Source organism: Podarcis vaucheri (genome assembly GCF_965113315.1).
Source record: "Podarcis vaucheri genome assembly, chromosome: 6".
NCBI lineage: Eukaryota > Metazoa > Chordata > Lepidosauria > Squamata > Lacertidae > Podarcis > Podarcis vaucheri.
The window spans coordinates 97401069-97423037 of NC_138764.1; the positions used below are offsets into that span (position 1 = coordinate 97401069).

General features: G+C 45.6%; 1 protein-coding gene across 3 annotated transcripts in view; it reads right to left on the reverse strand.

Moving 5' to 3' along the window:
• Nucleotides 1-21713, reverse strand: part of GATA5 (GATA binding protein 5) — a 55732-nt gene extending 34019 nt beyond the window's left edge. Inside the window, exon 1 of one of the 3 annotated variants that reach the window (XM_082226325.1) lies at nt 21448-21713. The gene's annotated coding sequence lies outside the window, so the exon portion shown is untranslated. Of the gene's footprint in view, nt 1-1840; nt 2220-3378; nt 3505-21447 lie in introns of those variants that run through there. The other 2 variants (XM_082226326.1, XM_082226324.1) reach the window with 2 other exon arrangements.
• Nucleotides 21714-21969: the final 256 nt, after the last annotated feature.

Below are 21969 nucleotides of genomic sequence, written 5' to 3' on the forward strand. Positions count from 1 at the left end.
ATAATTCGGGTCTGTGAAAGCTCTCCCCAAAATTACACCACTATCCTAATAGCCACTTGCCACCCTAATGACAATTTTGAGGGAGAAAACCAAAAGCACTAAATCCACTTCCACGAAGGTGGCATTAAAATACAGACTTTCAAACCAACCCCCAAAACCTCATCCCACATATAAAAGCAACACTTTGCTAGAACATTTCAGAGAGCTAGCGATGAGTTAAGAGTGCTGGACTAGGAATTGCCCGAGGTGAGGGTGGACTGTGTTCAAATTCCACTCAGCCAAAAAACTACTTTAGTGACCTTGGAAATGGCTGCTTAACCTGTGGTTCTTTTTAAAGTTTCAAAAAGTAAAGAAAGAAATAAAGTAGTTGAAGGATGAGGAGGTGAAGAAACGTAGAATAAGTACAGTCCTCTGAATGTTTACATGGAAGCAAATAGCTCTTGTCAAAAAAATTTAAAAAAAAACAATGGGAAAAATGCATAAAATGAAAATAGCAGAAACCCTTTTGAAGAGTTCAGTAGGAAATCCAGATCTCTGATCCATCACATATTCAACAAATATATAGGAAGCCCCAGATGCCCTGCAAATTAACACTGCAGTTGGAGGGCACCAGTATTTTAATTTCACTAAAACAATTTTATGCAATACAAAATAGCAGCAATCTTTCCGTAGTTAGCGGGTTTTGGCTGCTGAAACACAGGAACCAAAGCAGGACTAGTTACTACGGAAGGCCGACTTAAACCTACGCCTATAACATTTTACTCCAAAGTAAGCCTCTGGTCTTAAGAACCTCATGAACTTTACTGTGTGGCTGCGACCTCGGCTGCAATCCCATTCACTCGGAAGTAAAGGCTGTCGCTGAAATAAAATGGGATTTCCAGTGTGCCAACCTCGCTTTGAGAGGATCTCTCGAACAGATTTAAGTTTATTTCCAACGAGCTGTAGGATCGGTAACCAACTTCGGTGCCCTACGCAGGTTTCCTTGCGGAAACAAGAATTCCCCCGATTAGTTTCGAGGATTAGAATCCCACTGACTTCAGAAGAACTTACTTCCGAGTAAAGCATAGCTTGGCTCCAAGTTTACTAGGAAGTAAAATAAAAATAAATTTAAAAATCCGAGGAAGAAGCGCTACTTGCTGACGGCTTAGCTTTTTATTAAAAAGCACACATATTGAACACACTGAATTCCAACTCAGAATGAAGCGGTTCACGATAGCACGATTTACTCCGAAGTCAGTCCAGCTGCGCTTAACTCCGAATTAAAACTCGAATAGAATTTGCAAGATCAGATTGCAATGTTTTGGGGTTGCTGTTTTGTTTTGTTTTTTGCACGGATACATGCAAAGGTTCTAAAGAAGTAGAAAGCCATCAATGCTAAAATGGGATGTAAAAATCTCCAATGTATTTGACTTTAGGATTCGGGTGGACCCAAGGAGAGCAAGTTCAGTAAAGGGGATCGGCGGCGGAGAGATAGGACCCCTGCAAGATCTATCTAATAGGGAAAAGGAATGTGCTTCCTAGGCCCATCCTATATAACCAATCCTCTCGTTAAACAGGGCGGAGGGGCGCGTCCTTTCCCTATCGGTTCTTCTGTAGGAAAACATTATCTGAACAGGGTTCCCCCACCCTTACAAAAAAAAAAAAAAAGATAAAAAAAGATGGGGGATTAATCAGGAAACTCGTAAATCACAGACACGGTTATCAATAGTGGGTCTTTGCAGAGCTAATAGAGTCGTGCCCCCCCTCCACCGTTCCCTTTCCCCACTTCTCCGAGTGTGGCATTATCTGGGAAGATAAGCCCAGCTTGCACGAGAGATAATTTAGAGAGAGGGATACTTACGCTGGAGCAGGCAAACTTCTGAGTTGAGACGATTCGAAACAAAGTATAAGAATTTAAAAAAAAAAATCCAAAAGGGGGGAAAAATCCCAGGCAAACGGAAAAGGGTTTGTGCGCGTAAAGGGAGTCTAATCCCAGTATCTCCCCCCCCCCCCCAAAAAAAAAAATGCAAAAGGGGTTCTTGCTCAGCAGCCCATTCCTTTGAAGCGCAGCTGCGCTGCGTCGCCGCTGCTCCGGCTGCGCCTCTTATCTCTGATCCGCCGCGCTGATAGCTGCTGGGGACCCGGCTCGCCTATCGCGCCTGGGAGACGAGCTCCTCTCTCGCCTAATCTCGGCCTTAAAGTGATTCCCTTCATCTGCGGCTCGGCCCCTTTACGGCGGGGGGGGGGAGGGGGCCGCGTCACGTGACCGCCCCCCACCTCCTGGCAAGCTGGAGAAAGAGAGGGGCATGTGGGGCAAGGTTGGGTGGCGACCATTTAAAAAAAGAGGAGGAAAAAAAGTTAGGGAGATCTCCCTGCCCTGAAGCCAGAAAGTAACTTAAGGGGATTTTTATTTTTAATTTTTTTAAAAGCAGGGTATGGATTTCTCTTGCGTTGCCAAGGCCTCTTGATTTCTCCCTCGATTATTTCCTTTCCAGAGCTGCCTCCCCGGCTGGCAGAGAAAATCGTGCGTGCTTGTGAATATACATGAAAGCACAACTCCACCCGCCTCGCCCAAAGAAGCGCGAGAACTGTAGTTTGTTCAGGGTGCCCGGAATGGGGGAAACTATAGTTCCCATGGTTCTTCCATATATATATATGGAGAAATTGGCTTTTAAATGTCTGGTGTGCCTGGAGGTTACTTGATAGACTGAATTGCCAATCGGCTACCTCCCCACCTCGAAAGGGGACAGACCTAGCTACGGTTTTGATAGCATTTTAAAGACGGATTGCTTCGGAATTGTGGCCTCTGATCTCACCTCCAGCTTCGTTAAGAATCAATTTCTATTATTAAAACTGGGGGGGGGGCGGAATTTGAAGGCTATAACCCTTAAACACCTTTGCATGGGAATAAATCCCTTGGGCTTCTAGCTGAGTCAACAACGCAGTTAGAGTCGTGCTACGTTTATTACTTCTGGGAAATCTCATTAACATCACTGGGACTTTTAAGGGGTTTTTCTCTCCCCAATCTCTCAGCAGTCCCCCCCCCCCGATTATTTTTCTCTGTTCTGACTGTTCACCCCTATTTTGCCGACATCTCCCCCCTCCCTTTATGCAATCCCTTTTTGTCGACCTTTTCCCTTAGGTTCTAAGTTTTTCGTATCATTAAATCCCAGTTATTCCGTATTCGCTTCCCGTCTGAATTCTCTGGAACTGACATGCATCTATATATCTATATCTCTGCAAATTCTCTCAATCTAAGACAACTAAACCACCCCCCCCCCACGCTTAAAAAAGTCACTCGAATTAAACCGGCTTTAATTGTGAGAGAGCAGCCTTGCTATCATTCATTTGAAACCTTAAAAAAAATGTATGTAGTAAATATATGAAGGATTTTCTCACCCAGGAAATCAATTCAAAATTATCAGCGGCATGAAGTTTTGACTTAAGCAGAAAAATTTGCTTCGGATACCGACTAGGTCTAGGCTCACGTTGTTGTATATTCATATGTAACATCCACTAGGTTGATTAAAACTTATCTTCCCCCTTAAGGGGACTATCCTTGCCTTGGGGTCCCCCCCCCGAAGACCCATAAAAAGGGAGAGGAGGGAGAAAAAGCGATATCTTGGCACCAGCTGACAAACTCTGAAAACCGAGCTTTCTCCCACCGCAGAAGAAAACCCTCACACTTACCCCTGAACTTGCAACTTTTAGGATGCATTAAAACCGACCGACCGCTTTGCAGTTGTGCCGCTGGGCTGTAAGGCGAGCTTATCAGTTTCATGAAACTGTCCCGAAACCTCATTGAGCGAGCTTGCTGGCTTATTCCACGCGGAACTGGAACGGACCGCAGCCGAAATTTGAAGTAGAGAGGATGCAACGCTTTTTCTCCTTAGACGTTAAAAGTCAGGGAACGAAGAGGATTCGCGAAAGAGCTCGTGAATTCTCAAGCTCCAGGACAGGGTGACTTTTTAAAAAAGTATATTTCTGCCTCGGGCGCAACAGAGTTAAGCAGAAATACTGTGGTTTCAAAACGATCTCGCCCCCTCCCCCAATCCTGGATGGCGCTACTAGGTCAAAGTTTGAGGGGAAGACCTTTAAAAAGAAAATAAAAAAGCGATTCTGGTTTCTGGCTGATAGCGAGGAATTTCTCAGATTTGGCCGGGCTTCGAATCAACCCAGCCAACCACATCATCGTAAGCTAGTATTACATTGTATAGCTTGATATATTTCCATTAAGCGGTTAATCTTTTCCTTTCTGACTGAAAGAGGCTTTCCCACTGCTGATTCTAGCCCGATTCTGCCGATTCTGCATGCAGTCTCGAGTCTGGTTAAGTTTAAATGGAGTTTACTCCCCCAAATAGCCGTGCGTAAAGCCTACAGCCACAACAACCCATTCCCAACTATGTTTACTTGGAAGTAGTTTGTTTCAATGGGATCGCCACACTTACTTAGGAGTAAGCCCCATTAAAGAACAAACTCGCAGAGGTAGGATTGGATTGTTTACTTCCAGAGACTTGAGGCTGCTAGCTGGAAAACTTGGGTTTTGCGCCGTTTAATAGATCCGCATAGGTGAGATTTACCGGCTCTGGCGATCTTGAGATTAGCGTAAAAATGTAAGTAGATGCACCAAACCCGAAGCCTGTTCATTTCTGATTTGCATTATAAAAACGACAATCAAAGCCTCGGGGATTTCAATCCGAACTGAAGCTTCAAATAATTTCGAGGGGCGTCAGAAAAATGGTTGTTGGTTGCACCCTGAGCAGACCCTAAATTCATAAGTGTTCCTGCTTTTATGTGGTTTAAACACAAGCACCTGTTGCTCTCTGGCAGCTCTTTACAGGAAAGACGGAATGCTAGGAGTGATAATTAAGGGCGAAACCAGTTTCTTTGGACTTCCGAATGGACCTTAATTTGCAAATCTCTTGCGCTAGAATTGGTTTCTGCAGAAGGTTCCAGTTCCGGGGTCCGGGGGGTACAGATGGGAAAGTCTCTCTACCTGGAGAGTCGCTGCCAGCCAATGTAGACAACAATGAACTAGAGGTGGCGTCTTCTATTCTCCACAGCATGCCCTCGAATAATATCCTAAATAACGACTCCCTGCTCAGTTGCTTAAAGGACAAAGTGAATTGGCTGTGACTTAAAAGGGGATCAGGAAAACGCGCAATTCTTTCCAGAGCAGCCCTGCTCTCTTTCTTGGGTCCAGCTGACTCGAACCAGTATTACACCGGATAGCTCAGTATTCCACTGGATGTGGAGGGTCATTTATCAAAGAAATTTGTGAACCAAGGAGGCCTCCGAAGTTCAAAGAAATTCGTTTTCATCTGGCTGCCACTTATTTTAAGCTAGGGAGCTAGGAGCCTTAAAACTGGAAGTCCCAGGTTGGTCTTACTGACCTAAAAATCGAAGTGACTTCGGTTTAACTAGCTTGTGACTTCGAAGTGACTTCGAATCAGAAAGATGCCCTGACATTCTGAATGTTCGCTGAACCCCCTCTCCCGCGGCAGAACAAATTAGGAAACCGAGAACCTCTCAACCGCCAAGAAAAGCGAGGTCTCCAGCATCATAGATCCAGCTAAAAGAAGCGGATAAAGAGGAAACCAACCGTGTGTCCACCTCCCCACTCTGGAACAAATGCTCTCTGCTATGAGCATACTGTCAGGCAGTAATTCACCAGGTGTGGCTTCTCATGGCTACCTTGTCCGCAGTTAAAAACAACAGCCCTGCTTTTAGGGCTGAAAAAAGAGATGGCCAAGTAGCATTACTTTTGCAAATGTAAGCTGCCCCCCCTCAAAAAAAAATCAAGTTGTCTTTGAACGCATTCAGCACCTTTGTGTTGACGTGCCTCAAGCAGTAACGTAGCTGGAGACAGTTGTCCCTTGGACAACTTAGTTTTAGTCTTTCTTTTCCCACTGGGTTTTAGTGTCGATTATTACTATATTTAAAATTGGGAGCCGCCTTGAAAGAAGGTGGCGGCGGAGAGGCGAGATCTAAACTCCCAGGATGTTCAGCGGGACAGACCTTACTGCAGCCTAACCTCTCTGGGTTTAGGTTGTTGTAGTCTTAGACATGCTTTCCCGGGAGTAAATCGCATTGCACTTGGTGGACTTACTTCCGAGTAGACCTGCTTTCGGCTTGCACGGGGGAGCCGAAAGTGATTTCCTGAGACGGAGATTGCAGGAAAGGTTCTGAAGAGACCTTATTGTATTTTCTAAAACCAGACTCTTTGCCTTGATGAAATCTCGCTATTGCTTTGGAGATGTGGAATCCCAGGATACTTCCCGTCCATATCTTTCGTCTTCAAAGTCCGGAAATTATTTATAATTTCCTCAGCTCTTAACTATTCCTAATTCCTCCCCCTTCTCTGATGAATTTATATATATATATTATTTCCTGCAACCACGTTCACTCACAGAAATAAAACATGCAGACACAAATGATCAAACACAAGAAAGTCATAAAAGGCGTTTGAATTTCCCTTGGGCTACATTTTCCTGCTCACTTGCTTCCGAGTAAACCCCATCGGGGGTCCTACTTCCGCGTAAATAAGCATACATGAACATCCAGCTACATCTCCATCTCCCTTTATTATGGTTTTATTAAACGGGCTGCGATTACATTGTCCTAGGCTACTTTTATTTGAAATAAGAATCTCTAAGAGTGGCCTTATTTTGCTGACTGATAATCTGCTTTTTAGAAGACGGTGGGCAGAAGGTAGATCTCGGGATAATTTGCAGCAGAACCGTAAGGATTTAGCAAGACCCCCAGCAAAACGACCCCTTTTCCCTGCCCTAAACGACCCTGCTGAAATGGACGTTTGGACGCAACAGGACTTTGCAGAAGGACTTAGTTCTGGAACGCAGAACAAATTCCTGGGCTCAGAATCCTTAAATTCTCTAGCTTTTCGTTCGGGCTCTGACTGGTGCATCTTTCACTTCCAGCCAAAGTGAAAGTCGATCCCACAAACCCGGAGTCTCCCGGTTCTTTAGCATACATCACGTTACTTTAAAATAATTTTTAAAAGACTTCAAAGCACGAAAAAGCAACCCGCAGTCTCTCAAGATAACAAGAGCAACATAACAGACACACGAAGCTGCGGTGGATGTCTTGCAATGCATATGGAGAGATAATCGCAGAGAGAAATAAGGGGGCAACGGTGTCCCTGGGGCTGGGAAAAGCCCTTATCGCTTCTGTGCTAATGTATCTGGTCAGTTTCCCCCTCTGCAAAATGGGGAGAAAATGGCCTGCGACGCCTAGTCTTGCAGCAGCCCGATCTTATGCACGTGTAGCCAAGATCAGTTTCCCAATGCTCAATGGGATTTACTCCCAGGTAAGTGCGCACGATAGATTTCTTTCAGCTCCTGCATGCAATGTCGGGGGCTTCATCCTTAGAGATGGGGTATACCCCCCTTTAGATTTACTAATATTGCGGCAGAAGGTGGAATTATCCCCTCCCCACCAATCCTGGTGGCGTTCAGTTGGCAACAAAGACCCTCGCTCCAAAGGAAATCCTATTGAGTTCAGTGGATTATGATTTTGATTATATATTTATTTACTGTATATCCCACCCTTTTCCATTGACAGGGGCTCAAGGCAGCTTAAAGATCAAATGAGAACAGCTAAAAACCCCAATCCTTTAAAAAAAACCCCAATTAAACAAATTCCAGAATGAAACTATATTAATATATAGCTTTATAACTACATAAATATAGTTTTAATTCTATTGCTATTTAACTGTTTATTTATTTATCAATCCAGATTAAGGGAGCTTTGTAGGTCTACAGCTCAAAATGCATTTTATTATGGTAGGCACCAATTAATTTAACCCATGGGTAGGCAAACAAAGGCCCGGGGGCCGGATCCAGACCAATCGCCTTCTAAATCCAGCCCTCAACATGTTTTTACATGAGTAGAATGTGTCCTTTTATTTAAAATGCATCTCTGGGTTATTTGTGGGGCCAGCCTGGTGTTTTGAGAAGGGAGCCTCAACATGTTTTTACATGAGTAGAATGTGTCCTTTTATTTAAAATATTATCTCTGGTTTATTTGTGGGGCATAGGAATTCGTTCATTTCACCCCCAAATATAGTCCAGACCCCCACAAGGTCTGAGGGACAGTGGACTGGCCCCCTGCTGAAAAAGTTTGCTGACCCCTTTAACCGGTAAATCACTTCAATGGAGGTTCATGTTGTTGTATTTAGCCCTTTCTGAAACAAATACAAGCATTTCTGAATTAAAATAGAAAACAACAGTTTGATTGAAGAGTGGGGGAACGGAGGCTGAGGTGGAAGCCCACAGGATGGTACTGCAGTGATACTGCAGGAGCTGTTCTCCACAACCCTCAATAAGCTGAGCCACTAAGACTGCACCACCCAAACGAGCTTCTGACTAACTAAAGCAAGACATTATGACTTCTGGAGCAAAAAGACTTCACTCTTCAGTAAATCCCCACCCTTGGTTTTACTTCATATCCAGCCTGCTGAAAAGTCCTGCTGAACTCAAAAGCCCATATGGGTGGGGTATAAATAAATAATAATTATTATTATTACATTTTGGGTTGTGCTATATTAATTATTGTGTCTTTTTAGTTGCATCTGTTTTAGTTTATGTTGTGATCCACCTTGAGTTCCTCACTGGGAGACAGGTGGACTAATGATTGATTGATTGATTGATTGGGCTTCAGAGTTTTCCGAATCATAAGCGGAAGTTGGACCGTCCAATTGTTAATGGAACATACGTCCTCCCTCTCCCTAGTACACAACAGAATTAATTTTCTCTCTATATATAAGATCCAAAATAAAGAGACATAAGATTAACAGCAACAACCCTCCCCAACAAACTCCAATAAGCAATACCCCAGCCCAAGATGCTTTTGTTACAAAAGCCATTTCCCAGCATTCCATCTCACTCTCCCTACATTCTGTCACATTCTAGTGTGACCAGGAAACAGAACCTTGGGTGTTTCCATGCAAATGAAGAGGTAAAGTTATGCAGATAAGAGCAGGATTGGTTCTTAATGGTTCACCAGGTTAGGTTCCCAGCCAACAGTGTCTCAGAATCCTTCACCTTCCTCTTCACAGAACCTTCTTTACAAAATATGAGCCATCTAATCGCATTCAATCCACCAGTCCGAAAGATGGACCTTTGGTGAATAAATCACCAGCATCTTCCTTTTGCACCAGGGTTTATTTATTTATTGTTTTGCCTTGTTCCCCTGAGGTGGAAACTGTGAGAACAGTTGAAAACCGTGTTCAGGGAAGACAATCTTACTCAGCTACGAGGGATCGACAAAGAAGAAGAATACCACTTCAGTTCACATGGCTGAACTCTCCTCCATATCAAAATATTCCGTGCACATGGAAAACAAGTATGTCAGGAGAAAAGCAAGACTTGGAACCCTTCTCTCTGGCAGTTACAGTAGTTTTCAATGTGGAGGGGATTTTTGAATGGTGTAATTATGTGAGCCTCTACCTGCAGTCTTGAAATCGTTCAGCTCAGACATCTCAGGAAGAACTACGCCCAAGGTTACCCCAAACCCACTAGGTTTACTTAGGGCCAGCCCACCCATGAGGCAAGGTGAGGCAACTGCCTGAGGCAACAGGACTCACAGGGGCAGCATATCTGGCCTCCAAGGAAGGCTGTCATTGCTGAGTGACAGTAATGGCTGCAACACACTCCTTGGAGGCCAGATCCACCACCTTTTCCGTAGGCTCCTCATGCTGCGTCTTGGTGAATAGGAGGCATTGCAGGTCTCCTTCCACCTTTTTGTCAATTTACCAGTAGATCTTTATTCCCCACTTGGTATGGATGTAAATCTCCACTCCCTGTTTTGTGGCTCTCCTTAGGTTCCGAAATGTTTTGGGCCAGCCCTGGGTTTACCGTAGAAGCTGTGATTTATGCGGTGGAAGTTGCTTGCTCTAAGCAGCCCTATTAGGACAGTCCTTGTGTAGCTTAAAGGGAAGCGGGTGGTGCTGTGGGTTAAACCACAGAGCCTAGGGCTTGCTGATCAGAAGGTTGGCGGTTCGAATCCCCACGATGGGTGAGCTCCCATTGCTCGGTCCCTGCTCTTGCCAACCTAGCAGTTCAAAAGCATGTCAAAGTGCAAGTAGATAAATAGGTACCACTCTGGCAGGAAGGTAAACGGCTTTTCTGTGTGCTCTTCTGGTTCGCCAGAAGTGGCTTAGTCATGCTGGCCACATGACCTGGAAGCTGTACACCGGCTCCCTCGGCCAGTAAAGCGAGATGAGTGCTGCAAGCCCAGAGTTGGCCACAATTGGACCTAATGGTCAGGGGTCCCTTTACCTTTACCTTTTGTGTAGCTTAATTTGATGTCCCAATGGCAAGGTTAGAAGGCAGTGGTGGGGAATTTGGCCTGGTTTCGTGTCAGTGGGTAGAAAGCAAAGGGAGAGGTGGATGGTAGTGTGTATGGGGAGGAACTGAGGGAGGGGGGGAATGGATGGAGTGATGGGAGGAGGAGGAGGACGAGGAGGGGGAGGGATCAGGGGGAAATCCTCAGTAATGAATTAGTCCAGACCTCTGGCAAGAGTAATCTTTGCCCAGAAGGGTGCCAGGAAAGGGGCAGAAGAAAAGAGAGGAAGGGTGTGGTAGAAAATGTGTGTCAGAGAAGGGTGTGGAAGAAAAAAAGAAAAACAGGTGGAGAAGGGGGGCGGAGAGAAGGTGGCTGCTGTGAGAACAGGGGGCTGGACAAGATGTGCCATTCTCTCTTTTTATGTTGTTACACATAAAGAGGATTAAGTGACAGGACAAGAGAGGAGAAGGGCACTTTTGACTCTAGCCCTACCCACCTTGGTCTGCCAGCAAGTGGCCCCTGAAAGATTACTCTCAAGGGAATGTGGCCCTGGGCAGGAAACCAAAAGCTGCCCCACCCCTGCTCTAGGTGCATAATCTATCTGGAAATGAGTGGGGTTTAAGGGAATGGCTGCCACTCTCATTATCCTCTTGCAGGATTTATTTACAGTTAAGCAGTTTGCAAATGTTGTTCAATAAATAAATCTGGCAGGGGCTTGTTCACCCAAAACAGTTCAGATGGCTTCCTGTGCCTCTGCCACCTCCTGTAAAAACCGTGACTTAATAAAATGTGGCCCTAGTTCCAGCCAATATCTTATGTCTTGGCTCTTTATTCCTACCTCTGTCTGCAAAGCCACATTCGTTGCTCAGCTTCTCTTCATTTCAAGTGGGTTGGATCAGACCTGCAAGAATGGACAGTGACTATTATTCAGTCCATCAGACTTATCCATTCTCAAGGAAATCAGCCCTGAGTGCTCACTGGAAGGACAGATCAATACTTTGGCCACCTCATGAGAAGAAGAGACTCCCTGGAAAAGACCCTGATGTTGGGGAAGATGGAGGGCACAAGGAGAAGGGGACGACAGAGGACAAGATGGTTGGACAGTGTTCTCGAAGCTACCAGCATGAGTTTGACCAAACTGCGGGAAGCAGTGGAAGGCAGGAGTGCCTGGCGTGCTCTGGTCCATGGGGCCACGAAGAGTCGGACACGACTAAATGACTAAACAACAACAACATTATTCAGTCCTAAATACTACCATGGAAAGAGGGGAGAATCAAGCACCTTCCTTCTGTCATCTCCAGAAAAGTAAAAATGGCCCAGGCACCTGATGCTTGTCAGAAAACAGAGCAAGTGGGTGAGGAACTTCAGGTCACCTTTTCTGGCTTGACACGACTGCAGAGAAGCTAGCAAAGCAATTATCAGGATATCTGCCCTGTAGTCATTTCAGCTCTCATTGCCTTGTAGGTCATAAGTCTTTGGCCCAGTACCAACCACCTTGGATCTGAGGATCAGATGATGAAGCCTTCTTGGTGGTGCTGACATTGGGGGCTGCTTGGATGGCAGCGACTAGCCACAGGGCCTTTTTGGTGGTGGTTCTCCTTTTGTGGGATGCCCTCCCTCGAGAGGTGCATCTGCTGTCCTCTTTATTGACTTTCAGGAGATATTTAAAAACATTCTGGTTTACCCAGGCATTTGATGGTTGAAGAACATTGCTCCTGGCAATGCTGAGATCACCAGTTGAGAATGGCTTTAGCTGTTTTTCAGAACGTTTTAAACTGTTTTTAGTTGCTGTGTTTTAATGTTTCATCACCACTCTGTCTGCTGCCCTTGGACCCTTCAGGAGGAAGGGTGGGAGAAAAATTGAATGAATTAATAGAGCAATAAGAACATAGGAACCTACTGGATCAGGGCAATGGCTCAAGAGCCCAGTGTTCTGTTTTCACAGCAGCCAACTAGAGGCCTATGAGAAGCAGCAACTGAGTGCAGCAGTGCTCCGTCCATCTGCAATTCCTGGCAACTGGTATTCAGAAGCATACAGGGGTGGAACATAGTCATCATTGATAGAAGCTGCTTATCCACCATGAATTGATTGACCTATTGTCCTTCAAAGTCATCCAAGTTCGTGGCCATCACTACCTCTTGTGGAAGTGACTTCTGTAGTGTCACTATGTGCTATGTGGATAAATACTTTCTTCTGTCTGCCCTGAATCTTCCAGCCATCAGCTTCATTTCAGTACGTTTCCGAGCACAATTCAAAGTGTTAGTGCTGACCTTTAAAGCCCTAAACAGCCTCGGTCCAGTATATCTGAAGGAGCGTCTCCACCCCCATCATTCTACCTGGACACTGAGGTCCAGTGCCGAGGGCCTTCTGGCAGTTCCCTCGTGAGAAGCCAAGTTACAGGGAACCAGGCAGAGGGCCTTCTCGGTAGTGGCACCCGCCCTGTGGAACGCCCTCCCACCATATGTCGAAGCGATAAATAACTACCTGACCTTTAGAAGACATCTGAAGGCAGCCCTGTTTAGGGAAGCTTTTAATGTTTGATGGATTACTGCATTTTAATATTTTGTTGGAAGCTGCCCAGAGTGGCTGGGGAAGCGCAGCTAGATGGGCAGGGTATAAAGAATATATTATTATTATTATTATTATTATTATTATTATTATTATTATTATTATTATTATTATCTGTCCACGAGTTCCAGTGTTATGGGAGGTGTGGTGGCAGAAATCTCTATCCACTTTCTCTATACCATGCATAATTTCAAACACTTCTATCACGTTGCCTCTGACTCACCTTTCCTCTAAACCAGAAAGTCTCCTGATCTCTGGTTTATCTTATCTGTGGTTTGCTGGAAACCACAGGAGGGGAGAACTCTTTTGTGCTTGAGTTCTACTTGAGGGTTTTCCCCAGGCATCTGGTTGACCATTATGAGAAGATGATGCTGGAGTCTGGACTGGGTGGGCCATTGGCTTGATTCAGCAGGGTCTTTTATGCTCTCCTTCAAAACAAGCCAAGCTTGCCAGCTTGCTCTCCTGAGAGGGCTACTATAGCACAATCGGATCCCTTCATCTGCCCCAGCTGCAACAAAACATGTCACTCCCTACAGCCAAAGCAGGTGTGCAACCTTCCAACAGCTTGACCTCACCCCCAAAGACACACTCCTCCACTGTCTCTCGACACAGACAGGTCCCAGCCTGCTGGGCACAGCTTCTCTCTTCACAGTGATGGGGAAAGCTGTACTTGCATTGTAATTCTATACCCACTTAGCTATGAAGTGCTGTAGCACCACTGAACTCAATGGGACTCATTTCTGAGCTAACAGCATTCCACAACCACAGAGCATGCCCAGTCCCAACTGGGTAGTTTTTCTGGGTCCCCCTCCTTCATTTCCCACCCTCTCAATTCCGCCCCCCCCCTACTTCTGCCTATGTTGGGATTCTTTCAGTCTGTTCAGGGTTGGGGCCATTTTTCTGTACAATGAGTACATGCTTCCTTTGAACACTGGAAATATAATGTGTCAGACATTAAATTTCTATTTTTAGCTATTGTGCTTTTAATGGACATTAATAGGCTGGCCCGTCATTCATTTCCCTAACAGGTTATAAGAACTGCCTTGCTGCACCTCAGACCAAAGGCGCTCCCAATCCAATGTTATATAGCAGGTGTGGGCAATGGTTGGTTCTCTAACTACAGCTCCCATCATCCTTTGCCATTGATTGTGTTAGCTGGGGCTGATGAAAGCTGTAGTTCGGCGACCTCTGGCAGCGTTTCTCAACCTGTGGGTCCCCAGACGTTGTTGGACTACAACTCCCATCATCCCTGAGCTCTGGCCTTGATAGCTAGGGATGATGGGAGTTGTAGTCCAACAACATCTGGGGACCCTGCCTGGAGGAACAAAGTTCTTTTTATTGACGTATACAGACCTTCTAGAAACAATCTTGACAGCTATAGTGTACTGTCAACTCTAGTAGAAATTCACTGATCTTCAAAAGCACAGTCTCTCTTGTCTATATTGCAGAACAATCTTGCGAGTCACTCTTGAATACAGTCGGCAATACTGTATAAGACTTCGTGGGTGTAGATAAAGAGGAATCATTTAAACAGATGAAGTAAGGATACAGCAGACTGGTGGCAGCGGAGCAGATCTCAGAAGGAATAGTCTCTGGGAGGACACAGAAAGCCAGATGATTCCAGGGACCGAGCCTCTGCAAACACTTGTTGGAAGTGAAACGAAATCAAATCCCCAAACCACATTTTATTTGCAAGGGGGAAATTCCTTTGGCTTGCCAAAACACAACTGCATGCATTGCCAGGACACAATTATATGCGGTAACATGGATAAGGCAGATTTTTTTTTGAGTTCGTGTGTGCGGAGATAAGAACAAATAAATAAACGAGTGCAGGATCCAAATGTAGGATAGTTCATTCTCCCCCCTCTTTATCTTGCTTCTCTTACAAAAAGCATGGTCAGATAAAGGACCGTAATTACCCTAGCATTATTTTCCAGCGCAAGGCCAGAAGTACTCCGAGCGCTGGGTATTAATAATTCGCAGCTGGGCTGAATCCAAAGGTTGAGGGGAGGGGGAGGGGAGAGTAGATTTAGGAGGGTTGAGCTGTCCAGGTAAGTTTTCTTCCAGGACCCTGCGACAGACAGAGCGGCGCCCTTTAGACGCCCCACGCCTAATCCATCCCCTCCCCACACGTTTCGCTTTTGATTTGTGGACCTTTCGCCCTAACAAACACACGTGGCGTCCTTAGCAGGGGTTGAGAATGGGAATCGGTGGCTTTCCACTAAATCCGGGTCTGTTTGTCGGCGGCGGGGAGGGGCCGAATCAAAGGGAAAACAGGCCTGGCATTAGGAAGAGACCTGGGTTCGAATCCTGTCTTTTTCATGGACCCGGAGAACCCGGGACCTTGCGCGCATCACTCCTTCCCAGATGCCCCTCTCTGCCCGCAAAATGGAAACAATTTCAGAGATTGAGTCTCTCAATCCCAAATCTTTTTTTAACAGGGCTGAGGAGGGGTGCCAAGTTTAATAAAATATAGAGGGGGTGGGTGGGCAGGTAAGCCCCGCCCCGCAAATTGATCACATGACGAGGTGCACGCACACCATTTAAATGGCAATGCCCATTAACTTGGGGAGCGGCCCCGTCAAATATTTTATGAGGGGTGGCAAAGACCCCTCGGCCCCTAGGAGTTGGTTCCTATGGGGCTGAGCGATTAAAATGTGCCTCCCAAACTTTGCCCCCCCCCCACAACTTGGTTCCAGTGCCTTTTACCCTGCCCTATAAAAAGCATTTTTCAAGACAGTAAGAATTAATTTCACATTGATTCAGACTCCAGTTTAAAGTTATTTAGTTTGATTAGTTCAAGAAAACTCATGCACTTGATCCAATGATTCCAGCTTTTCAAAATCTGATGGTCATTTACATGGACATAGTCAATAGACTGCAAGAAGATCAAATCTATCCATTCTGAAGGAAATCAGCCCTGAGTGCTCACTGGAAGGACAGATCCTGAAGCTGAGGCTCCAATACTTTGGCTACCTCATGAGAAGAGAAGAGAAGACTCCCTGGAAAAGACCCTGATATTGTGAAACATTGAAGGCACAAGGAGAAGGGGACGACAGAGGACGAGATGGTTGGGCAGTGTTCTCGAAGTTACCAGCATGAGTTTGACCAAACTGCAGGAGGCAGTGGAAGACAAGAGTGGCTGGCGTGCTCTGGTCCATGGGGTCACGAAGAGTCGGACACGACTAAACAACAACAACAAAAGTGGGGGGATCAATCAAAATCAATACAAATCTAAGGTTCTGTCCCCCTATCAACAATCATTTACACCTCCAGTGACACCCTGCCACACTCTGCGCTTAAGAAGCATAGTCTGTGATAATTCTTACTATGTGTACATATTTATAACATTCGAATGCCTCCTTCCTACAAGGAGCTGAGTCTCCCTCCCCGCTTTATCCTCGCGCCAACCCTGTAAGGCTAAGAGACATCAGCTGGCCTAAGGTCGCCTAAGCTTTGCGTCTGAGTGGGGATTTTGCAGCTAGGTCCCCTGCTGTAATGGCAGTGCACTAACCACTATACCTGACCCGGGTGGCACTGTGGTCTAAACCACAGAGCCTAGGGCTTGCCGATCAGAAGGTGGGTGGTTCAAATCCCCGTGATGGGGTGAGCTCCTGTTGCTCTGTCCCTGCTCCTGCCAACCTAGCAGTTCGAAAGCAGGTCAGAGTGCAAGTAGATAAATAGGTACCGCTCCAGCGGGAAGGTGAATGGCGCTTCGTGCGCTGCTCTGGTTTCCCAGAAGCTGTTTAGTCATGCTGGCCACATGACCTGGAAGCTGTACGCTGGGTCCCTCTGCCAATAAAGCGACATGAGCGCTGCAACCCCAGAGTCATCCACGACTGGGCCTAACGGTCAGGGATCCCCTTTACCTTTAACCACTATACCGGACTGTACTTGTGGCATGTTTCAAGGGGCATATTGACCCAGAAGTAATCCCCACTGCATTCAGGGGTTCTTACTCCTAAGTAAGTAGGTATAGCATTGTGGGCTTAGGGCGTTTAACACAGTGCCTGCTGAAAGTGTTGGGATACAACTCAACTTGCACTGGAAGCTGATGCGTCTGCCTGGGAGAAGGGAGAGAGAAAAAGACCCAAGTTCCCTACCTTGTCCTTTCTGAAGAAGAAGAAGAAGAAGAGTTTGGATTTGATATCCCGCCTTTCACTCCCTTTAAGGAGTCTCAAAGCGGCTAACATTCTCCTTTCCCTTCCTCTCCCACAACACACACACACTGTGAGGTGAGTGGGGCTGAGAGACTGCAAAGAAGTGTGACTGGCCCAAGGTCACCCAGCAGCTGCATGTGGAGGAGCGGAGACACGAACCCAGTTCACCAGATTACGAGTCTACCGCTCTTAACCACTACACCACACTGGCTCTCACTGAGTTCTCTTCTGAACTCACCTGTGCTGTTCATTTCCTCAGGTGCTAGCCTTATGCACTCTCAGGGTTGTTAACCTCATTTCCTAACTCCTTTTTCATCCTCACCATGGGAGAAGAGACATATTTGTGCGTGTCTCCTGCTGAGATGCCAGAACACGCATGACTCGAAGCATCTCCAACTAAGTTAGACATTCCTCCCCCCCCCCATTTTGCAATTAGTTTTTTTTTTTAAATTAACTTGCAATTAGTTTCTTGATTCAGGAAGCCCCAGCAAGGGGCTTGATTGATTCAGGGGCCCCTCTCGCCTCCACTCTCTTATTTTTAATTACAGTACTGTGTCATTTAAATGGGATTGTTTTGGTGTATGTTTTAATAAGGGGTGATTCTATTTTTATGTTGCAACGGGATGGATTTTATTTGACATTCATTTTAATTGTGTATTTTAATCAATGCACGTGTGATTTGTTTTTACACTTGTGAACTGCTGAGAAGCCTATTCTGCACCCGGTAGGATATGAAGAAATAAATAAATAACCTGAAGAAGTGTGCATGCACACGAAAGCTCATACCAAGAACTAACTTAGTTGGTCTTTAAGGTGCTACTGGAAAGAATTTTTTTTATTTTAAATAAATAACATTAGTAAATCAAATCTCCATTCCTCCAGGATCTTACAATGCCAAAGCGACTTATTCTCTCACCACCCGTTTCCTTCTGCGATATGGTAATAATCATGCTGACCTATAGTGGAGCATATACCCTGTTTAAGAACCAGCAAGTATTTATTTTAAGCCTTACTCCGCATTTCTTGGACCGTGCACAGTCCCAAATAGAAGCCGACCCTTCAGATTCTTCTTTTATTTCGTTGAGGAGGGTGGCCTCGAGAGAATTTCCACCCTCCCCTCAAAGCGCCAGGAGTTCTGCCTGTGAATTTCCCCTTAAAAGCTGCTCTACAGCTTCTACTGGTGGAGAGCTGGGGTCTCATCATCTCAGCCCCAGCCAGCGTGCCCAATGGTCAGGGAGGATGGGAGCTGGGAGTACAACAGCGCCTGGAAAACTACAGGTTCCCTGTCCCTCTGCTCCGACCTTCTCCTCCACGTAGTCTGAAAACCATGGCAGTCAGCCCAAGAGGATTCCTTCTACCTGCATTGCATTGCATTACATTTGCAGACGTGGTCGCGCCGCTGAATGGCTTTTCCCTCCAAGAAGGGGACCTTTCACAGCCACCTTTCTGTGTATCTCTCTGACAGGGGTGCCCACTTGAATAAAATATTGGGGGGGGGGGTGTTTCCAGGTAAGCCCCACCGCGCACAATTGATTGCATGACAACGGTGCGTGCACACCATTTGAGTGGCAATGCTCATCAGGTTGGAGGGGGCAATCCCCTCAAATATTTTATTGGGGGTGGAGGCCCCTCGGCACCTAGGAGTTGGCTCCTATGCTCTCTGATGCTTCGGCCGTCGAAGATTCACGGGGTGGCGACTTTCCACCTCTATTCTTTGGAGTCTCAGTCCATTGAAATGGCAGCGATGCCCAGCGGAGTCGCATCTAATGACATATAACATACATTCAGCATTAGGTCTTTTCTTGTGATCCTCACCAGAAACACCTGACTGTCCGTCGTTGGAAACAGAAAACTGGGTTAGACGAAACTTCGGTATTTGAGCTAGCAGTACTTCTCATAGGTTCCCAGTATTACATACACTGTATATATATATGTTTGCGAATGATAATACTTTATAAAAAGGCTAGAAATTGTCCATTCTGCCTCAAATAACTGGAACTTCCAGGAAACCGTCGCGCTGTTCCTTTCCAGAACTTGGGGCAAGAGAAAGTCGGCTTTTGCGTCTGAAAAACGGCCATTTCGGTCCATCCTACTTATTTCACATGGAAAAGATTTAAGGGTGTTTTCCTCACGTCTCAGGACGTGCGTTGCCCGACTCGGAAGTAAGCTCCCTTTTCTTTAATGAGGCTTGCTCACAATTAAATGTGGAGCAGTCTTAAAAGTACTTCATTTTGGCTGGGTCTTGTCCCGCCTTTATCCTGCTTAATTAAACCTGGCTAAAGTAAGTTTCAAATCTGGCTGCCAAAACCTGAGCACAGAGAACGTCCCCTAAAGCTGGAAATCCAGTTCCATAGCTGAAAAATTACGCAGGACCTCAAAGAGCAAATTCAAAATGAAGATCTTTGATATCTCCTGATTTTTTCCCGGATTGTTATGCTCTTAGGTAGTTCGGGATTCTGGAAACTTAAGTGTCCATTTTCTGCCCGTCTTAATTACTCCCTTGTCATGGTAGAATGATGTGTATTGGATCTGTGCAGAATGTCTGTGAATTATGAGTCAGACGATAGACTGTTCCGTATGCAGCTCATGGACATATATTGTCTATTTTAGAGGATGCCACTAGAATAGCTTAATGCAGTTAAAAGTGATTTTTAGATCTAGATTTTAAAGATGCACGTGTTTCCCATCTGGGTAGCATTATTAACTTGACAACGTCTGCAAAATATAAAATGCTTCTTAAAAAACACACACAATCATTTTATGTTTATAAGATTCCGTACATTATTATTATTATTATTATTATTATTATTATTATTATTCTTCTTTTAAATGGGCTGCGTGCGCGTTCGTGTGATTTACTAGCAATTTCCAGAGGGCAACACATCTGTTAGTATTTGCGGTGCCACAAAGCTCATTTTTATGTGTTCGTTGCAGCCTCTCTAGAAAACTTTACAAAATAGTTTTCTATTGTTCGTAGATTCCCACTGACAAATTAAGGTGATCGGGATCGCTTTGCGTTAACCGTTCAGATCAAAACAATCATTATTTACAGCTTTCAGCAGCGGTTAAATAATGTTTAATATCTGGTTAGTGTTAAAAGGGATCGAAGCGCAGCATTTAACCGAAGTCGAGTTAGCAACTCAATTCTTCATTAGGTTGTTAAATTATGCATTAATGAACTGTATTCATTAAGGATGGGGTGTCAGTCGATTTTATATCTCGATGAGGCGATTTGTCTGCCATATATTTGTCTGTTCATCTACTTGCGCAAGAGATCTAAAAACCAGCGTTTTCTTAGAAACCCTTTTTTCCTGTAGTTTGTCCAGTCTATAGTCAGTGAATACCGGCTCCAATGCAAACTGAGATCTATCGAGTAAACAGATCACTCCCTACTCCCCCGGTGCTAATAAAATACAATAATAAATAATAATAAATATATCGATGAAACGCCTTGAGATTTGTTTTCTTCAAAGGCACACACGATCTCTCAAATGATAAAAAACAACCAGGAAGCGCTTTGAGGGACGTGGGCACAGCTGCCCAGCTCTTCAGGCGCAATCCCAACTCCTGCACTTTGTTTAGAAGATCGACTTCGGGGGACAAATTGCGAATGACACTGATTGCAACTGGGGAAGAATTATTCTAGGGAAAAGAAAATCTGCTCTCGATAAGCGGACAGCGAAGGGCTTAGGGCCCCGCGATCTCAGGCTGTATGGACACTTTTACATTGAAAGCACATTATTTGCATCAAACAGTTCTGGGACTTATAGTTTGGAAAGGGTGCTGGGAATTATAGCTCTGTGGGCGGGAAAACTACAGCTCCCAAGATTGCTTGAGGGAAATAATGTGCTTTAAATGTATGCATAGGCACCAACCACATATTTCGGCTTAGCCTGTTTGGGGGTCGGGCTGATAATCAGGTTAACCTAGGAACGTCTTTTCTTCCAAATAAGATGTACGAGCAGGCAAACCGTTTTCGAGGGCGGCTGCTGAATTATTTCTTACCTCTTCCCTTGCCTTACATAATAGACCCCGCCCCACCCCGAAATGCAACCTCGTTAAAGCGACTAACTTTGATTAAAAACCGCAGGCCACTTAAAACTTGGCGATCCCCTTAAATCACGGAAGTCGCAGTTACTTATTTTATGTTTTTCAGCTGTTAGCTCAATGCGAAGCAAATTCAGCGGGTCTCGTTTCGCGGTGAAATTGACTTAAGACCGTAGCCTTGCAAAAGCCCTGAAACTGTCAAGACGACTGCAATGCTGCGAAATTAACATTTAGGATCTCAGAGTGCGTGTTCTATATAGCGCACACCTGACGATCGGAACGTCAGTTTCATAACCTGATGGTAGATCAGTTCAGGAAGCAAACCTTTCCCTCGAAAGCCCAGAGAAGATTCAAATCCACAAACACACACACACCCCGCCTCTCTACCTGTCCAGAGTAGTTTTTCTCTAGGCGTTTTGGGTCCCGATTCCAAGCGCCTCTTGCAAGGAACAAGCGAGGAGGCGCTTCCGCCAGGCGCGCAGCAACAGAAAAAAGAGAGGAGATTGCTGGGGGATGGGGAGAGAGACGTGCATCTTATTTGGAAAGTAGGAGAGATTATTTTGGAAGGTGGAAGGCAGTAAAAAGATCGGAGAAGAGAGACCCAGACAGAGGGATCGAGAGAGGGAGCCCGAAGGGAGTGGGAAGGCAGAGATGTTACGCGAAGTGAAAAGGAACAGCCTCGCGGGCTGGTTGGAAGGAAAGGAAGATAAGAAGGGTCGGCGGGGAGGAGGCCGAAGAGGCATCTCGGAAAGCCGGAGAAACCCGTCTCTGGAAAGGGTTAAACAAACAGATCGCCCTGCAGGGGAATAATATTATTTGCCTTGTTTGACTCCGGCTGGCGGGGATTCCCTTTGGGTGAGAAAATGCCAAACTGGGCTCAGTCCTCCAAACGGGTTTCCTCACCCTCCA